The sequence below is a fragment of the Cebidichthys violaceus genome, unplaced genomic scaffold, assembly GCF_023349555.1.
Source record: "Cebidichthys violaceus isolate CVI_PGR_0920_01 unplaced genomic scaffold, fCebVio1.0.p SCAF_23, whole genome shotgun sequence".
In the NCBI taxonomy this organism is placed as follows: domain Eukaryota; kingdom Metazoa; phylum Chordata; class Actinopteri; order Perciformes; family Stichaeidae; genus Cebidichthys; species Cebidichthys violaceus.
The window spans coordinates 10,411,841-10,432,258 of NW_027176406.1; the positions used below are offsets into that span (position 1 = coordinate 10,411,841).

Here is a 20,418-nt window from a genome sequence, read left to right on the forward strand (position 1 = left end):
ACAGCCATGCACACACTGTATATATTTCAAACTGGGCTGGATGGATGAATAGATGGGCCGTCTGTCTCAAATCAAACCCTATTTGGTGTTTGATACAGCAGGAGAAATAATATTTAATCATAGTTGGTGTTTAGAGTTAGTCCCCTGAAAGGTTTGAGAATCATTCTTTTGAATGTAGTTAGATTTAGATCCTGCCTTAATTAAATGTTAAGTTTGAATAATCCTCTCCCTCACCTGACTCCTGGGTTGGTCTCTTTTCTTTCTTCATATCTTTTCATGTTTTTACTTCTATAACGCTACATCCTGCATTTCTCCCTCACATCTGTCTCCTCTCTCTTCATCCCTTCAATCACTCTCTGGATATATGAGGAGCGTGTTTCAAATGTCTGGCAGATGACAAACCTAAAATAAGCGTGCTTACTCATATCTGGCTATTTATTTTGCCGGTCTGTTATTTGACACTTATCCTCTAAACTCCGACACGCTCCTCCGTCCCGTGAAAGCGGCTTCATGCCTGCTAGCTTCAGCGGGTTTGTTTTTAACTCCCACATAGACACGAGTGGGCGGTGGGTTGTCTCCGTGTTAACAGGATGCCGTGGTCCTGACATGATGGATAATGTCCCAGCAGAGAACAAAGCAACTTCAAAAGGTGAGCAAACGGCTCCAATACAGATAGAGGTGCAGATAAAATGGTCTTTTAGACAGTCAAGTTGTACATTAGAAGATCGTTCTTTCACTCTAAGGACAGTTTCATCTCACTGGGCTTTGTTTTGAATAATATAGTTGGAGAAATGATGCTGCATATTGCCACAAATGAAAAAAGAAAAAAAATGTATATGCCTGGAAAAAAACAGTGTTTCATTATAACAAAGTATGAACAAGTATTGAAAAAGACAGATTCACACATATCACACATATCAGGAGAAAACTGACTCATCGTCAGCATGTAAGCAACACACCATGCGAGCTAAGAGGTCACGCAGCCGCCACGCTGCCAGGGAAAATAAAGACGACAAGTATTTTCCCAGCCAACATATATTTGCTACATGACTGTATGAGTCAGGAAAAAAATAAATAAACATGACAAGAGTAAATACTATTGCAGTCACAAGACACCTTTTTGTGATATTTAGATAAATAAGTGATGTAATATACAGCCGCATGGGGGCGGATTTCTCTGAATGTCATTGACAAATTCACAAAAGTGTCAATATATATATAAAAAAAAAAAAAAAAAAAAAAAAGTACTTAAGCTGTTGTTTTCCAATATGTCTGACTTACAACCTGGCAACCTGCTACTCACCGCCGCTCTCTTCTCATCTTGCTGCTGACCAGCCTGTCACTCTGCAGAGTGCTTACACCTGCACAATACCTGCTGATGCACAGGCCTTCTTTAAGAGGGAATACAAGGTGATTATTGTGTCATTTTAATGCTTTGCAGAGATGAATGAAACTGAAAAGACGACTTTACATACTTCATTTATACAGTATTATGCATATGATAGTGGGGAGTATGAGTGCGTGTTTTAATCACTGTCTAGCAGTGGAAAAGTCTATTACAGCTTTTCACTTCTTTCATATCTGAAACTGTCAGCTTATGTTCTTTTAGTTCTATACTCTATGCTCTTAACTCTTATTTTATGTCTTTCTTTTTTGTATTCACACAATGAGCTTTAAGTCTTTTGTTCTTATGAACTTTGCACTTGCAGAACTTGTGCTCCCTGGATGTGGGATGTGGGAAATGTGTCTGTAATTTGTCATTTTGAATTTGTTTGAACTACCCTGACCCGCCAGATAGTTTGTAACAAAGAAACAATGGAAACTGTTTAGAAAAGAGCCTTCAGTGTCGTTCATTGCTTTTCTTTCATTGAAGAAATTCTTTGATATAACTGATGCTAATGCAGCATCACACATCTTCAGGACCCGCCAATGTTGAAATTGAATGAAAAAAAAACGACCCCATTGTTTTAGGATAAAACCAATGGCAAAATTGCATAACACTGCATAAACATATCTGCACAATCTCTTCTAAAATACAAAAAGCAAAAAAAAAAAAAAAAAAATATATATATATACATGCAGTATATATATATATTTATATTTATACACATCTCTAAAACACTCAAAAAATACCTAATTAACTGGAAATAAGTCAGAATTCAAGATACTGAATCTGTAATCTTCTGCCTTAAGAAAACGTGCACATAGTGTCCACTGAAATAATAACGCTGAAGAGTTGCATCTTATTTCACATTCAACCTGCCTTGCTCAGGGACACACTTCTTCTAATTCAACCGAAAAAGATACAAATTAAACACGAAAAACTAAGTTATTTGAAGCTCAAGGATTTTCTAAAGAAATCTTAAGTGCACTTTTCAGAAAATCATAACTGTAGATGCTTCGTGCAACACACACACACACACACACACACACACACACACACACACACACACACACACACACACACACACTATTTGCTTTTATGCAGAGATTATGTGGTTGCAAACATATTTGTTATTCATCTCTCCTGCACACACACACGCCATTCTCCATTAATCTGTACGTCTCTCCATCCTGCAAGCTCTGCTATCTCTTTAGCACGGTTCTCTGGGGTGAACACAGTGAAATGGGGAGACATAATATTAGAGGACGCTGTGTGAAGAAAAATATTTTTATGAATTCTCCTGCCTTCTAGTCTCCTTATCTAACCAACCAACCAACCCCTTCTTTGAAACACGGGTCTAACCCCCCTTTGGGTTACAATGTTCTTTCCTTGCTTACTGTAACTCTTCTCCCTCAGTATCATTTCAATTTTCCCAGCTGTCGCCTCCCACTCTTTTCCTTCAACCTCTCCTTTTCCTCAGCTTATCATTCATTCCCATGTGTGACAGAACAAACGATGGACAATTTTTGCCCTACCAGCAAAAACAAACGCAAACACTTTGGGACACATTATACCTCGACAGGCAATGAAAAATCAATCAGGCTTGCGTGTGTGGGAAATGTGTGTCTATGTGTGTGTGTGTGTGTATAGCACTCCCATTGCACAAGTAAAGAACCTGCCCTGAGGTTCTGTGCTAGCAAAGCAGGAGCCAAGAACAGAGGCATGGTGTGAACTCGCAGAGAGAGAGAGAGAGAGAGAGAGAGAGAGAGAGAGAGAGAGAGAGAGAGAGAGAGAGAGAGAGAGAGAGAGAGAAAAGACAGAAAGAAAATTCACACAGATATACAAAAAGCATGGGAGAAGACTTGTTTGGGACTTAGCTACAAACAAACAAACAAACACAAGGCTGGTGGCAAAGGACAGAATCTGCACAATGCCTGTTTTGAACTTTCTCACCAATCTCTTCACAGCGCAGAGTTTAAAACACAAACATTTGCTGAGCAGCTCAGGTGAAAACGCACAACGTATTCCTCCACATAACAACCCCCCCCCCCCCCCCCCCCCCGACTATGGACTATTCACCCTCAACCCATCAGAGCTAACAGTATCAGCAGCATCCGCACTGACATGTGAAGTGACTCAGCGCTGGTTTGAGTTCAGTTTCTTTGTCATACCAACCCCGTCCCCTTTCCCTCTCCAGGGAAATGAAGCAGCAGGCGGCTGACTCACCCCCAGCTGATTCCAGAGCGTCAGCTGATGGCTGGTCATGTCACTCCCTAATCATGTTGGGAGGCCGCTAACTGAGTCTGACACCAAGGATGCTTTGAGGAGAAAGGAAGTGAGGCTTGTCGTTATCGAGCTTCAGCATTTAATTAGATTTTTTTGGGGGGGTTTTTAAACTATTACTTGCGGGATATTTACCCTTAAAATGTTCAAGGATCCACCCAGGGACCGTCGGCGTGTGACTGAGGAGGTTCAGCTTGCATTTGTACGGCTCTGTCTTTCTCTGTTTAGCATCACGCCTTCTCTCCCTTTCTCCTCACTCCCGTATGTCTAATCTTCTTAAGATGCGGACAGGGCCTCCTCCCTGTCTTTACTCTGCTCTCATTGCATTCTTACCCTCTTCTTCTTCTTCTTCTTCTAAACGTCTCCACCTATTTTTATGCCTGTCCCTCTGCGTCAATACAGATTTCGTCAGAGACTTGCCCTCCGCTTGCAACCCTTTTTTTTCCCCTATTTGGTGCTTTCCAACTTTATGAAGCTCTCTGTCTGTCTTTATAATGGATCGTTTCAGGATCCTCACTCTGTGTTGATGATTCTCTTTTGTCTATTTGTCCTCCTTCGTGATGCATTCAGGTAACAAAAAGGCATGAGCTAAGGAGCCCACGTATGACCTTATTTTCCACACCTTTACTACAAAAACAGCTTTAGAAAAAACAAATTATTCTAATCATCAAAATGTAAAAATGGAGGGCCTTGGTTCATGTGTAAAACCAATTTGTTACCTGAGTGCATTTCTTTTTTATTTAGTCCCTGTGAAAATGCTGTATTCCCTGCTGGATGCAGCATTTAAACATTTTACAGTAGTAGCCTTAAAGCTGAGATTTACGATAATGGGCCAATTATTTAACCTTTTGCACTCCACTTTTACCTGGACTGATTCGAACAATTTGTAGGTTTCATATCTGCCAGTTAAGTCAGTTATCAAATCAAGTAAATTTTACTTATAGAGCATGTTTCATACGACAGACATCGACTCAATGTGCTTCAAAATGAAGCAAAAAACATTAACATATAAAACGGTATTACAATGAAAGATGAATCAGATAAGAAGGTATTATTACCATCATTAAAAAGGGAATAATGATAACACAAATGATACAAAATATATTTTAAAAATAAAGTCTTACCCATTAACCACACATGTCAATGACGTAGGAAGGGGCTAAGCCATTCATCGATTTAAAAACAATTAAGAGGTTACTTTAAAATCAAGTCTTTGTTTCAGGAGCCAGTGAGGAGAGGTTAAAGTAGGAGTGATGTGTTTAAACCTTTTGGTTTTAGTCAATACTCTGCCTACAGCTTATTTAACACCTGCTTTGTCAGTCCAGCAAAAAGTGCAGCACAACTATCTAGTCTACTAGAAATAAAGGCATGAAACAGCTTTACAGAAGAAGCATCGAACTTTAGATGTATTTCTAAAATGATGACAGGCGGTCTTTGAGATATTAGATATGTGCTTCTGGAAGTTCAGATCAGCATCCAAAATCATACCCAAGTTTCTGGCACACTCACAAGTTCTGTTGACACGGGAGTTGATAAGAGTGAGTCTGGTGCCTCAGAGCCTTGGGACCTCCTGAGAGAACCTCTGGTTTGAACACATCATGAATGGACTTTTGGTTCTTTCAATCTCAGCTGTGTTACACGTCTTTACACGTTTCCTGTCACATGTATTAAAGACTGCTTCTATCAGACTGAGCAGGAAAAAAAAAAAAAAAACTTCAACTGCATGATAAATTATTCACAAAAATGCGAAGCCAGATTATTAAGCAAATTCTAGTTCTGCAGAATTCTTTAAAGAGTAGTGTGTGTGTGTGTGGTATTATAATCAATAGAAAATATAGGAATTACTATTAAATGGATGCACCAAATCAACAGATGTGTGTGTGTGTGTGTGTGTGTGTGTGTGTGTGTGTGTGTGTGTTTGTTATGCGCAGGATGACTCATGACTAAATGAGATATCTATAATTTACAATGAGTCTTTTCAACAAACCTCCCTATAGCTAGTGCCTACATGTGCGTGCATGTGTGTGTGTGTGTGTGTGTGTGTGTGTGTGTGTGTGTGTGTGTGTGTGTGTGTTCCTGTGAAAACCCTGAGGATCAGTCTCATTCAGAGTGAATCAAAATGACAAATGAAATTCTGCTTCTCACTGTGGCACGGATGCCTCTGCCTGTCTCATCTCCCAATGACAACATGGCATAATAGGTCTCTCTCACACACACACACACACACACACACACACACACACACACACACACACACACACACACACACACACACACACACACACACACACACACACACACCATAGCAATACAAAAAAACAGACACATCCTCCGCCACCACCATCTTTGTGACAACCACTGTCCCTTCTAGTTGGCTGTGTTTTCAAATTCACGTCTTGAAAACAATCCGCGTTGTGGCGAGTGTCACGTCAGCGTCTCCGTTTGACACGGCGAGGAAGACTCCGTCAGCACGGCTGCGTGATGTCAACCGCTGTACAAGCGGATACACAGTGCGTCTGCCCGCCGTCCTTGACATCAGACAGTCACACTTTTGTTTTGACGCTCTCACTGGTGTGGTGTGACCTTGCTTCTCTGTGTGTGTCCTTCTCTATGATGAAGTAGTGAGGCAGACTGCCAGGGATCTAGCTACCTTCCTAACTCTGCTCTCATCCCTCTTTCTATCCCACTTCATTTCCTAGTGCCTTGTGGTAAAATTGATCAATGAGTCTATCACAGGCTGCTTTTCTCTGTCGGACTCTCTGGCTGCTTGGCCTCATTTCTACTCAGTGCACAGGCTTCTGTGTCCATCCTTCTAAAGTGTCTGCCAACTCTCCTTTTCTGTGCCTTAATAGTTGAGTGCTTACTATCCCTGACCTCTATCTTTGTATTTCAGCTTCTCATCAAGAAGTAATTTGCTAACATACAACTGAGAACTAGAAACTTGCAGTCCAATGAAGATTTGCATAGCCCTTACTATCTACGCAAAACAGCTGTGCAAATGCCCCCGTTTAACCTTTACTGGTGACAGAAAGCTAACCCGGAGAGTTCATAATGTTCACAAAGCCCTTTCCTCTGAATACCAGTGGGCCAAAAGCTCTCCTGCCAAAAGAGCACAGACACAGCGGAGCACCCTGAATAACAAGTAAACCACCGTCTTTAAAAAGCCTCAAGCAAACCGAAGTATTTGTTCTGTAAGTGTTGCTATGCTTGTCTCAGCAAATGTAACTTTCACTTTGCCAGCCCCGGAAAAAGTTTGCTTATGAGGATATCCTCACACTCCAATACAAAACACCATTTGAAGAATTATATTTTTGCATATCCCCCCCCCCCCCCCCCCCCCCCCACACACACACACACACACACACACACACACACACACACACACACTAACAATCCGTCTTTGCTCAATAACAATGTCGGCAGTCTTTAAGATAAGACGTTCCTAAAAAATAAAAAGGCTTTTTTGAAAAGTGTGTGTTATGCACTGAATAGAATTGGCTCTCAAATGTCCAAGAACCACAGATTTGCCTTCCAGCACCGTGAAAAAAAACAGCAGGGCGTAAAGACCCATGCTTTCTAACTTCAGTATCGTGTTGTGCAGCTAAAAAAGGGCACAGCTCCGGGTGCAATGCGTCAAGTAAATATCATCTCACTGTTCTTAGGAAACACAAAGTATAAAGTGTACATTCAAGGTGATGATCTAACGACTAGACATGTACATTCATCTCCACAGCAATGTTGCTAAAAGATGGCGTACATAAAAGGAGAGGTTGATTAGGGAGTAACTGAATTGGTAAAGTTGCTCCTTGAAGTTCACAAAATCAAGGTGATAGAAGCTGATTGAATTAAAAGGCTTTTTTCTTAAATTGTAACTTGATAAAGACATGCATGGCTTGCTCGTTTTATTATGATTGTTCCTGGCAGTTCAGTACTTTCAGCCAACTTTTTTTGCCATGGTGTGTGAATATTTATTGTTTGCACAAGCACATATGTGCTGGCCAATGTGTCAATAATAGCCCATGACTACAACTTCTCACTTACAGTGGATGGACAACTATATCTTTGCTAAACTCCATTTCTCTCTAATGACTATTTTCTGCCAAAGAGTTTAATCAAATCAAGGCTGTTTTTTTCTATTTTTTTCGCCTACATCAAGTGAAGTTTTGGTTTTATTAAATCAGTCATGCCCTCAAAACAAGATAAAAGTTAAGTGAACCAATTTGATTTACTTCACATTTCTTTCTGTAATTTAATTTAGTGAGTTTCACACACAAGGACATGGCAGATCAGCATTCAGTATATATTCCTGAAAGATGAACGTAAGCATTACACACTGCTCTTCAGCATGCCAGTCCACACAATGCCATGTCAGCATAGAGACTATATTGAGTATGATCAGGAACAATGCTACAACATTTGTTCTAATTAAAGTCTTGAAATCTAGTACGGACATACTTTGGGTGAGTATCTAACAGTACAGGTTTGAAATTGTTAGATCACATGACACATCAAACTTGTCTCAATAGTCAAGGTCAGCATTTTTGAAAAATGAAGAAAAACACTAACATTGTGTTAATCAAATGTTTTCCGTGTGAAACAGCATATGTGTGCCTATCTTTGATACTCGTTAGGAGTTTACAGATACCAACTTCTTGATTATGCTCCTTGTTGTTTCTGAAATGCAGCCATTTTCTGATCGTACTATATTTAGTCTTTGGGCACATGGGACTAAAGCTTTTTCCTAAAATTGAGTATATTGCAAAAACAGTAGCCCCATGTGCCCAAAAACTAGATTTTTTTTTTTCAGTGAAATGGTTTGACTGATTTGGAAAATTTCTCCAGATTTGTGCTTAGGCCAGCCCAGAGAACGCTTCCACCTAACAATACAACAATTCAGTTGCAGGCACAAATGGGAATATAAAAGTGGTTTAATCTGGCATTAAAACAAAGCAGTCAGCAGAAATGAGTGAAGAGGTTCCTTATCTGTGTCTGTGAAATCAGTGGCAAGCTCCAACAAAATAGCATAGGTCTGTCTTATTGAGGCTTGGGAATAGACTGTTAGAGAGGCAGCAAATATTGGGAATAATAAATGACACCGGCTGTGGTACATTGAAATTAGTAAACCTTTAGGCTTCACACCTAATGTGTGCATGCAGTAGTGGTTCTACTGTAAGTGTTTTGATAGGAAAAAAACAATTACTATATTTGGTAATTGCACTCATGATTCGTTTAAGGCTTGTGAAATTGCCTCATAATGTGTTGTGCTCTCCCCCCGTGACTGATGCACATACGTATGTGTGCAGCAGTCCCCCTGACACACAAGCACACAGCTGCACATGCAGACACACATACGGCATGGCTAACACAGAAAGAGAGGGAGACAGACAGACAGACGGCCGCACAGTGACGACCACACAGCCCGACATGGCGAGCAGAGACCTGGAGCACCTTTCAAGACAAGCCTATGGCCTGTAACCAAGGCAACGGGAGCAGACGGGTTGCCTTCAGCCACCGAGACAACACAAACTGTGTGTGTGTGTCAATATTCACGCATGAGTTTTTTGTATGTCGTTTGTATGCCGGCATTTTCCTGTGGGCTAAAACACATCGTAATTGTGCACAAGTTTGTAGTTATGTGCCGCGTCTGAATTTTACCGACAGACGATGATTACATTTTCGATCCATATTTGAACGTTTGAAAGCTCGTGGTGTGTGTGTGTGTGCGACTGTGTATCTGTCTTTCTCCTCATATCAGCTCAGCACAGCAGGTGCCTTGCTCCAGTACATTGCTGCCACTAGTGAAGCTGAATGTATTGCAGACACCATGGGAAATATAAGCCAATACTTTCTGTGCTTGTGTGTGTGTGAGGGAGAGAGAGAGAGAGAGAGAGAGAGAGAGAGAGAGAGAGAGAGAGAGAGAGAGAGAGAGAGAGAGCGGGGGGGAGAGAGAGAGAGAGAGAGAGAGAGAGAGAAAGAACAACATGGCTCAGTGAGACGGAGAGGAGGAAACTGGAAGACAGACTGAGAGAGACCAATATAAACTGAGAGTATAGAGGCAAGTCAAGGGTGAAAAGGGATGTTGGTAACAGGAGCGAGCACAGGAATTTGAAAAAGGCATGCATAGGGAAAATAGAGAAAGGTAGGAAGAGAAGGGGAAATGGATAAAGACTAGAGAGTCTGGTGGGTCAGTGGATAGCGGCGCATGCAGTGTACTCACAAGCCATTAGTTTGAATTCGACACAGGGTCAGAGTATTGGAAACAGGAGGCGGGAGAGAGAGAGCGAGCGAGCGAGAGAGAGAGAGAAAGAGATGACAGGACTTTGCTGCTGACATCCGCAGAGACTAGTCAGACTCTGATGTGACATGCGACCATCCTCACCAGCCCTCAACCTCCCTCCAGCCATCTGTCTTTCTCTGTCTGTTTTCTATTCTCTTGTACTTTGTATTCTTATCTCTAGTCACGTAAATACCTTAGATTTGTCAAAAAAAAATTAAAAAAGTTGATTTGTCTGCCATTACATACTGAGGGCTCATCAAGAAACACTATTGACAATCATGCCTACCTCCAAAAACAAGAGCAATTTAAACCTCTTTAGTCTTAAACAGGTGGCAACCGTTGGTTCTGGTTGCAAATATAACAAGATGGCGACGGCCAAAATGTCGAACTCGAGGCTTCAGAACTGTAGCCCACAAAGCAATAGGTGATGGCACGATTTCCACTTCGTATTGTATATGAGGAGTGGACAGAGTCACCGTGACGTCACCCATCGGTTTGTGGTCTTTAATAGTGACTTGACTGGTCACATGTGGTGCCGCCATCTGCTCTGCGATCTCTCCACCTTCCACCTCCATACAGCCGCTAGGACAGTGAGGAAATGTGAGAGGAGCAGCGCTGGACGATGGTCTGCTCATCTCTGGTATCTAGAGATCTGAAGCACATCTTTGCTTCAGCACCAGGAGCACTCAGAGAAAGGACAAACAGGAAGGGCCTCTCCAATGGGTAAATTAGGATCACAATTTGAACTAATGGTGCAAAATACCTACTGTACAACAGAGCAAATCACAGCCTGTGTCCCAATTCAGGGGCTGGATCCTCCGTTACACACCGGTTACGGGACGAATAAACAACACAATTATGTGAAATACTCCCCTGTGAATTTTTCTGGGGCTTTTATTGTGAAAGGTAAGAACAGAAGGAGTGGTTGTGGTCTCCAGTGCCTTTGGAAAGGTAGATTGGAGTAACAAAGTTTGCCGTCTTGGACTACAGAGCCGATGTGTTATTGGTTCATAAACATAAGTGCAACTCTGTTGTTCGGCACAACATGATAAGTTGTTTTAATTCGCAAAGCAAAATCCCCGAAACAAAATCGGCAAACAGTCCACAGTCATTCACCGAGTGACCAGAGGATCTGTGGGCTGCAGGTGCACATTAATCACACCTTTTAAAACCGACACCTGTCATTTTGAAGACCACATACATATAATCTGTTTAACTTGTAATCTTTCCTCAAAACCTCTATTTCAATCCGTACCTCAGGACATAACATTACATCATTTTCCATTTCACAACAACAACAGAGACCGTAAGAGAAGAAGAGCAGCACACTCATGGCAGTAACGCTGGGTGAATCTGACTCGTACACAGTCTTTCTGGGAGGTTTTTAGCTTCCACAGCTCCTCAGGGGCCACATAATGCGACACAAGTCAGTGTGAAGACGTGCCCATATGGTCTCATAATCTGTGCTCTCAGTTGTGAAAAAATGATTTATTCACTAGTCTGAGTTCTCTCAGTTTGCTTGAGATGGACCAGGCTAACCAGAACTAGACTAATGTAATTGAATAACCCTAACCGGAGTGTCAGGCTGTTTCATTTACAACTTCTGATGAAAGAAAAGACTATATTCTGTTGTTGCCTTGATGGGAGACAATTAAAAGAGCACAGACATGCACATACAGACTCAGCACATTGTCAAATTAATTAGATATCTCTTGAGAACGCGTGTGACACATGAAGTATATTAAATATCAGGTCTTCCTCTGTAGTACGCAAACAACAGCCTCATCACTCTCTCTGAACTGACAGAAGGGAGTAAGGATAACGGAGATGAGAAGGAGGAGATGGGGATGAAGAGGATCTGGTTTGAGAAGGGAACTGTAAGCCCTCATCTCTCTCATCTCTTCATCCATATTTCAACAGGGGTCTAATGGGCTGACATGATCCCTTGTTACAAACAGAGGGAGAAAAACGACTCAGGGCTCAGTAAGAGAAGGAAACAAGAAAGAGGGGCTTGGCTGTGGCAGCGATAAAGGGAAAATTCCACTGTGAGCTTTTGGTTTTTCCATTTAACATTGATTGAGATGCACATTAGACATTTCAAAGCAGCTTTGCCATACCTTTGGGGATGAAATCTCATTTTAAAATTAAACAAATTTAGTTTTCAGTAAATTGATCGGCCAATTCTGAGCTAAAATACTTTGGATCCCTTTTACCAGGCAGCACAAATGTAGCCCGAATGACTGGAATAACGTAGTGTATATATATACACACCATCCTGTCTGCATGACATACGGTATGAAACACCTTCCTCATTCGTACCCACGCCTGATTGCCTGCTCTTCAAACCGCATGGGTAAAGCCTGAACTTTTAGATTTTCTCGACACTTCCTGTGCGTCTTTTCTTTCCTAGCAATCGATTTTCCTCGTGATTGGTTAGGCTCCCTGAGTATACGCCTCTAATTGCAGGCATGGCGAGTGGATCCCTGAGCTTCACAGGTGTTTCATGAAAGGAGAACAAACAAGCCCGAGAGTAGCCTGGTATGAATGAGGCGACACAGAGTGGGAGAGAGTGGGAGAGAGTGAGTGAGTCAGACAGAGGGAGAGAGACACAAAGAACAAAAATAATTAATAGGTTGCGATCCAGCCATTTGTGATGCTAATTTTCCGGCAAAAAGGTGACGGTCTTTCTCTCTCTCCGTTTACATTTCTACATTCTGTATTATGTCCTGTTAGTGATGAGGTGGACCTAAATAGCTTCTTTAGGTCCACCTCAGACCTAGAGAATGGGACATGACACAAATTCATACTGTAACATAGCTTCCCAACAAAAAGCAAAAAGATCATGTTTCTAAGAGACAGGGTTAAACGTGTGTTGGAATATGCAGAGTTTAACAGGCACCTTGTGCATCTGCCAACAGACAAAAGCTCAGTCTACCTTTGATCCTGTGTTCTACATCTTCAATGTCATCAAATAATGCAAAAGTGTCGGGAGATCACGGGGGAATTCAGCCTCTTTGACAACTTCACGCGAATCAAGGCCACATACCAGAAGCACACATCAATAACTTAGCTAAATGCTAACCCGTAAGCATGTTAACGCGGCCACAACAACAACGCTAACGTTAGCGATAACGATAAGCAGGTATAATGTTTATACCACAGCGTTTATGTCTATAATCAGTGTCTGATTAACATTTGCTAATCAGAACCAACACAATCTGAGGCTGATGGGGATGTGCTTAGTTTTGCTGGTTATAAACAACAAAGGATTTACCTAAAAATGGAGCTTCATGAAAAGTTAAAAGATCACCAAAAACATAAGAATTCATCATCTGGGAATGTCCGTACCAAATGTGCCAATCTGTCCAGACTGAAGACGTTGACCTGCTGGTGGCGTTTGGTGACGAGCACCGAATGAATTAGGATTCATCATCTGGGCACAATGGCTATCTGTACCAAATGTCATAAATCCATCCAATAGTTGTTGACATATTATAGCTTGGACTGAACAGCCTTTTAATCCCTAGAGCCATGCCTCACCATGGTTTTAACAATAATCTGGTATCATACTCATGTAGATAATGTAAGGGAATGAAAGGAAGATGTTCTTGGTGTTGCTGTGCTCAAGAGGGGAACAAGTGCTGCATATACCTCAAAGCTATTTTAGTAGTTTTTGTAACCAGAATCGTATATATATATATCGATGTTTCATCTAAATGGGTACCAGAACACCTATAAACACGTCTGCATTGTTATTGACTATAAGTCGCACACATGAATGATATGTGGCATTTAGTGAATGCTTTATTGTATACCAACGTCTGGCTGATGCCAAAAGGAAAGAAATGCTATTTTGGCCTAAATTTTACCCCAGGCTCAGCAGAGCTGCTGTGACAGCTTCCACTCAGCTCCTGCTCTCTCAACAGTCTCTCTTCCTTTCCAGCCCCAAAACACCAAAGTAGTCTTTTCCACCTCCCTAAGTATAAGCCACAAGGCACGCTGGCTCGGGGATACAGAGTGACTGACAGCAACATGACTGACAGACTGAACCCCTACTTAGTTGGTTGTGTGTGCACTAAAACTCAAAAATCCAGGGGAAAATACAACATGAACTTTACTTCCACTTTCAAGTACTGAACTTCTGTGTTGTACATAAGTTTTTTTTTCAGTTTGAAAATGATAAAAAAAACCTATCATTATCAAAAGTGACTGCCACTATGAGACGTTCGGGCCAAATTCAAATTGAACATTAAACGCTAAAATGATATTTGACAGAAGAAAAAGATGATGCGCGCCACACACACACACACACACACACACACACACACACACACACACACACACACACACACACACACACACACACACACACACACACACACACACACACACACACAGACAGACACAGAGCAAATCTTTTCCATTTTCTCTGTCCTTGTTTGCTTTGACCTTGCTTTTCTGCTCGCCGTCCCTCTCTCCCTCTTTTTTTGCTCTTAAATTATGGGAGTGGTGACTTGAGTGTGAGCCTGCCATCTATACTCTGTCTGCAAAGAAACAACATCATAAATACCTTTTCTGTTTTGATCACGTACCCAGTTACAGATGTGTTGAAACAAACACAAACACAGTCAAGTTTGCCTGTGTTACACAGACTGAATACAGTGTAATACCTCAAATTAAAAAACAATCCCCAACAGGAAATATAAAACAAATGGTAAGTTAAACAAAGATTTTTCAATCTTCTTTCAATACACTATGAGAACATTTGATCTGTTGAGAGCAGAAGTGCAGGGGCTCATCACTTGTATCACCATAAACCATAATTATTTTTTTCAGTTGGTTCACTTCAGAAAATTCTGATTGCTTCTGTTGCAGCGAGCGTAGAACAAACACTGCAGGTCCAGTGGTTAGTTCCCAGGGCGTACCGAAGCCTGCGAGGTCACGTCCCACTAAGTGCTTTTGCCCTGACTTGCCTTTGTTATTTGTTTGCAAGTTAACTTTATTTCCAACTTTGTTTTCAGTGAAGGGCTCAGAGGGTGAATAAAGTACTTCACCAAGGCCTCCGGGTCTACGTACCCTGTTCTCTCACCCTCTCTCTACTCCAGTCCTTCATTTTTTTTGTCCCTATCAGACTACTACAATATTAATCCACATGTGCTGCAAGACTGAAATGAAGTAGAAGAAGGGGCTCAATAATGCATAGCACCCTCTTGTGTGTCGCTACCTTCAGGTGGAGCTTGTACAAAATTAGGACATGAAATTAAGAGCAAGCTTGGCTGGTTAAATGAAGTCCAAGTATACTTTTTAACTGGCTGAGAAAGTTCTAGCTGCCATGCAGTTGGTCTTTATCTCCAGTGTGTGTGTGTGTGTGTGTGTGTGTGTGGACTGGTGGCAAGTCCCTTGTAGGCATGTCAGCACAGCTGGAGAGCCAATGTTCCTGTCTTTATTAATTACTACCTGACACACACACACGCATGCTCACACAGTCAAACCTCCATTAAACTACTCCACAAAATACACACAATTACACTTGGATTCAAACACACACCTGTTTCCAACAGCATCTTGATTTTTGCAGTAACTCACATTTCACCGCACACAAACACACACACACACACACACACACACACACACACACACACACACACAGAAGAGTTGTCCCCATATCCCCTCTGCATTTACTTACTCATGCTTGGTTAGGCCAGAAGGTGCACTGAAGAGGCACACAAAGATAAGCTGCTAATCTCAACTAGAGGCTGCTACAGAATGACTCTGTGAAAACCACAAGGTGCAGGCCAGCCTGACAATACATGACACACCTACACTGGAGCTATCTACTTCAGATCTGTGCCATGTTTTCTCTTTGGGGCCCACAAAAAAACATGTCAAACCGATGTTTGGCTTTGCATTATTCATTTGCCCAGCTTACTGTAGCAATGTCACAGGGTGCTGTATGTCCCTCCCAACTCTCATAGCTATCATTTGCTATGCTTCCGAGCTCCTCCGCAGCGCCGACACTTGTTCTCATTTTCATTACCGTCATTATAAGAGTCAAATGGCCGTTCGCTCATTTTAATGTGCGTGATTATCAGCCTGCTTGTGAAGGGCACAATACGAGCAGCGCTGCCAAGTCTCTCCGCCAGAATAAAACAAAAATGATAAAACAAAAGAGGGCGGCACCCTGGCCAACGGGTTCACCTACCCAACATTAGGACTATGTAACGGTACGATAACAGTGCTGTCAGATTTACATCGGCAGTTTGTGAGCAGGTAGGGGACATTAAGCAGGTGAGGCAAGATGTTCTCCTGTTGCCATGTACCGCACAAGGGCACCTTGCATGTGAACCTCAGCGGCTCCAGAGGTGCTGTTCAGTGGTTATCGGTACGGGAGTGTGTCTGTGCCGAGAGGCTCCCTAGTGTGAGTAACGCAGCTGTCAAGTCATGAAGCACAAGCAATACTGAAACATGCTGAAGAGAACGGCTCTGTGCGTTTGTTAAAGTTGTAAAAGAAGGAATAGGCCTACGTTATTATTTAATGGAGGTATGTTCCACAGCTATGCTCTCGTATAAGAATGACAAAATAATACTTCTGTAACAGTTGTTCCATTCATTATCATTATTCATTATTGATCTGTCTGATTTGAGAGCGACGGGAAAGATTGAGGAATTGTACGATGTGACAGAAATGGGTGAACAAATGTGTGCACCCTTTACAAAGCACTTCAATGAAAATAGCAGGGTTCCTCTTTAATCTCATATTCCAACTCCAAAAACGGCAGCAGTTGCAAAAAAAAACTATTGAAACTCAGAACATGCGACACCAAATTGAAGGTGATGGCACAAAAGAACTTTCTCTCTTTCTCTCATAATTCCAATTGTTTAAATATAGGAGCAATTCATATATCTTTTTTTTTGTCTCTTCTTCTCTCAGGCATTTGTATTCCTCTCTGTCTGAGCTGGGGCTAAATTCTCTGTTGAGGTGATGTCAGAGTTTGTTAGAGGACAGTAAAGAGACAAGCTGTGTGTATGCGCCTCAGTACCTACAAATGTCTCAACAACAATGCGAAGTTTTGTAAAGCAGTCGTTTGAGACAATAAAGTAAATGATCTGGTGCAGAGGCAAGACTGGAGAGTCCTGCTTATAACTTGGTTTAAGGATGTAAAATCAACTAAATATCACATTTACACGCATCTCTAAGTAAATATAGAGGCTCAAGTATCACATGGTTGTCACATGATTTACATTTTTAAAGTTTTTTTTGGCAGAGTATCTCTGACTGGATGTGCAGACACACTTGGTCCCTCTTCTGATGTTACATGACTTACAAATCAGTTATGAAATGAAATAAAAACAGAAAGCAACGACAACAAGGTCAGCCACTGCAGCTCAACTGGTGCCATTTGATATTAACAGGCACTGGCAGTGACTGCAACCCAGTGGAATCGCATCTCTGCAGGCTGGCAAGCTCAGGTATATGGGCAAGCACAATATGCTTGGACACAAGGACAAAAGGATCAGACATGCACACAGACTCCAAGGAATAAAAACACAGTCACTCATACTTGCTTTTACAATGAAATGTACATAGAACGAGCGAGGAGACGCAACAGTGGAACAGTGCAACAAAAACGTCCGATCTTTCCTTATTTGGTTCAGGAATATAAGCAGCTTTAAATTCATCATCCAAACCTCTCTACTACTTGCTCTCTCACGAAAAATGAATCAATGAAAATGTATATCAAAGCATGTATTTGATATGCTTATGTAACTAGATATTTCAAGCTCTTTAAAATCAGCTTTAGAAACGAGCTTTCAATACTAACAATAATACTTGAAATGGATTAGTGCAACGTTTATCCCCAAATTCTAGTTTCAATAAAACGTAGCACCTTGCTGACCCAATCCAACTGCTGAACGTGACATGATTGGAACCAATGGAAACGTAGGAAGCTACACCCAATCAATACCGCTGTTGCTTCAATGTACCGCGGCTTCTACTCATTGACTAGCTGACGACTCTATAAGTGATGTCTGTCATGCTGACACTTCAACTTTGTCCCTTTGTCTGTTGCACCATCTGCTTGACTTTGCCTTACAGATGGCTGAAGTAACTCAAAGAAACAGAGGAAGAGAGGATGAAAGAGAGGAAGAGTGACAGAACTGGGCAGGCGATGAAGGGAGGGAGAGAGAGAGAGAGAGAGAGAGAGAGATGGGATCCCCATTAATCACATGTGGCAAGGAAGCAAATTCAGCACATTTCTAGGAGATACTCACCCATCAGCAGCTACTCTGTCCTCTAATTGACGTCCTACTAAAGCAATATCTCCATGTACTGAATCCTTTGTGTTAAGGTTATTTTGGATTCTCTGACCTCATTGACACTATTAACATGAGGTTAATGAGGGCTAAATGCACATAAATTGCATCGCAATCAACCAGAATGCTCTGTGATCAGTCGGATTACATCTGGTGGTCATCTGGTTCGCACTGCGATTGGATCCAAGCCAGCCTGTCAGCTGACTAAATAATGTTGTTTTTCTATACATCTTTACTACATTACTTTGAGGCCCAGTTCTAGAGGAGTTTAGTTCTAGAGGAGTTTAGTTCTAGAGGAGTTGGGGACTTTCCTCTACCCTGAATAGTGTCAACAGTCTTCCTCACAAGCTACAGACAGGCCCCCAAAATCACTCCCAAGAAGGCGGAGCAGCTTGTGTGTTGGCTAAGAGGCAACATTTTAGGTAAAAAACATTATATTGCTCGCCACCGCTTGTACAGCCTAAATGCTGTGATCGCCATCTGGATTGTGGTGGTTGGACAGTAGGAGGACACGGGTTAGTGGTCTTTTAGTTTAATTAATGTAACAGTTGATATGACGCCCTTGTGTACGCAACCCAATTTGAGAATGAATGAAAGGACCAAACTCCATTCATTTTGGCATTTTCAGCATCTTGTTTTTGTTAGGAGAGAGATGCTTAGAGATTTTTAGGGAACCAAAATGTCACAACTAACTTTCCTTAATTTACGAAATGAGCATCATGCTGGATTAAAAAAGACTTGAAACTAGCAATTCAGACCATGAACTCCTGTTTACAATGTTTACTGAGGGAATAAAACAAGTGAGAAGTAGAGTCGTTTTCTTATTGACTTCTATACAACCAGAGGAGTCGCCCCCTGATGGACACTAGAAAGAATGCAAGTTTAGGCACTTCTGCATTGGATTCACTTTTCAGAACCAGGAGGTTTGTCCCCTGATCCTTACACAGCTATTAAATAGGCAACCCATAAACATGTCCAGATCAACACAAACCACCAGAATCTGTAAATTGGGTGTCTCATCTATGAACCAATATAACAGGCACTCACACACTTATACTGGCCTTGGGACCATACAAGGTCCCAAAGTACTGTAGGCATGTTCGGATCAATAACTTATCGAAGCTCTAAATGACGTGTGGCTGTGGCCAAAGGGGTGTTAGGGAGAATTGAAGTGTGTGTGTGTGTGTGTGTGTGTGTGTGTGTGTGTGTGTGTGTGTGTGTGTGTGTGTGTGTGTGTGTGTGTGTGTGTGTGTGTGTGTGTGTTGGTAATAAGACGAAGGGTCATAGCATCACTCATGCTCCTGCCACGACTGCAACAACACACACACACACACACACACACACACACACACACACACACACACACAGACACATGGTCACATCTCTGCATTACACTAAAAGTATAATATGTTACATTTGTCGGTTGGTGTTTGTAAAAGCATGACAATCAATCTTGGCTCCTCTTCCATGGCTCGGCAAGACGACAGAGAGAGCGAGCGGCAAAGGTTGAGCGAGCTACAGCGTGAGTGAAGAGAGGGGGCAGCGTCGGTTGGAACAAATTCCGAGAGTCAGAAAAATAAAAACGTTATTTTGTGATCGTTTCACGGCAGTGATGTTTCAAAGCACACAAACAACCCTACGGGAAGGTGCCGCATTGCCGGATTTTGAACGAATGCACCGAGGGGCAGGCTTCGTCCTGTTGGCTCTGCTCGGTGTGCAGCCGCTCTGCACTCAGAGGAAAGAGAGAAGAGCGGGGGGGGGGGGGGGGGGGACTGCAGCACAGAAAAACTCAGCGATGTAACAAACCTGGTCTACGTCAAAAACGGCCTCTTTGTATTTGACAGAGCTAAAGGGGGACATGTTCCTCGGTATCAGACGGCGAGTGCGTGACAAAGCGGCGGCATGTGATGACCGGAACTAGCTGCACACCCTGCGCGCTGTAATTGGCCCTCATGTGGGGCCCTGAGGCTCTTTGCTGATGCCCAGAAACGTCCCGAACACAGCAAAATAAGACGGAAAGAGAAAAATACAGGCAGAGAGGGTACGGTACCCTCTGCAGAAACAGACTCCACACACTTCTAGTGGGTCATAAAGTGATGATTCAGAGGGATTCTTTTTCTATCAGTCTACTGATTTTATTTAAAAAGGAAATTCACGT

The 20,418-nt window shown here is 42.1% G+C and overlaps 1 protein-coding gene across 1 annotated transcript in view; it reads right to left on the bottom strand.

The window, feature by feature from the left end:
• Positions 1-20,418, bottom strand: part of cacna1ia (calcium voltage-gated channel subunit alpha1 Ia) — a 154,643-nt gene that overhangs the window by 72,998 nt on the left and 61,227 nt on the right. The window lies entirely within an intron of this gene.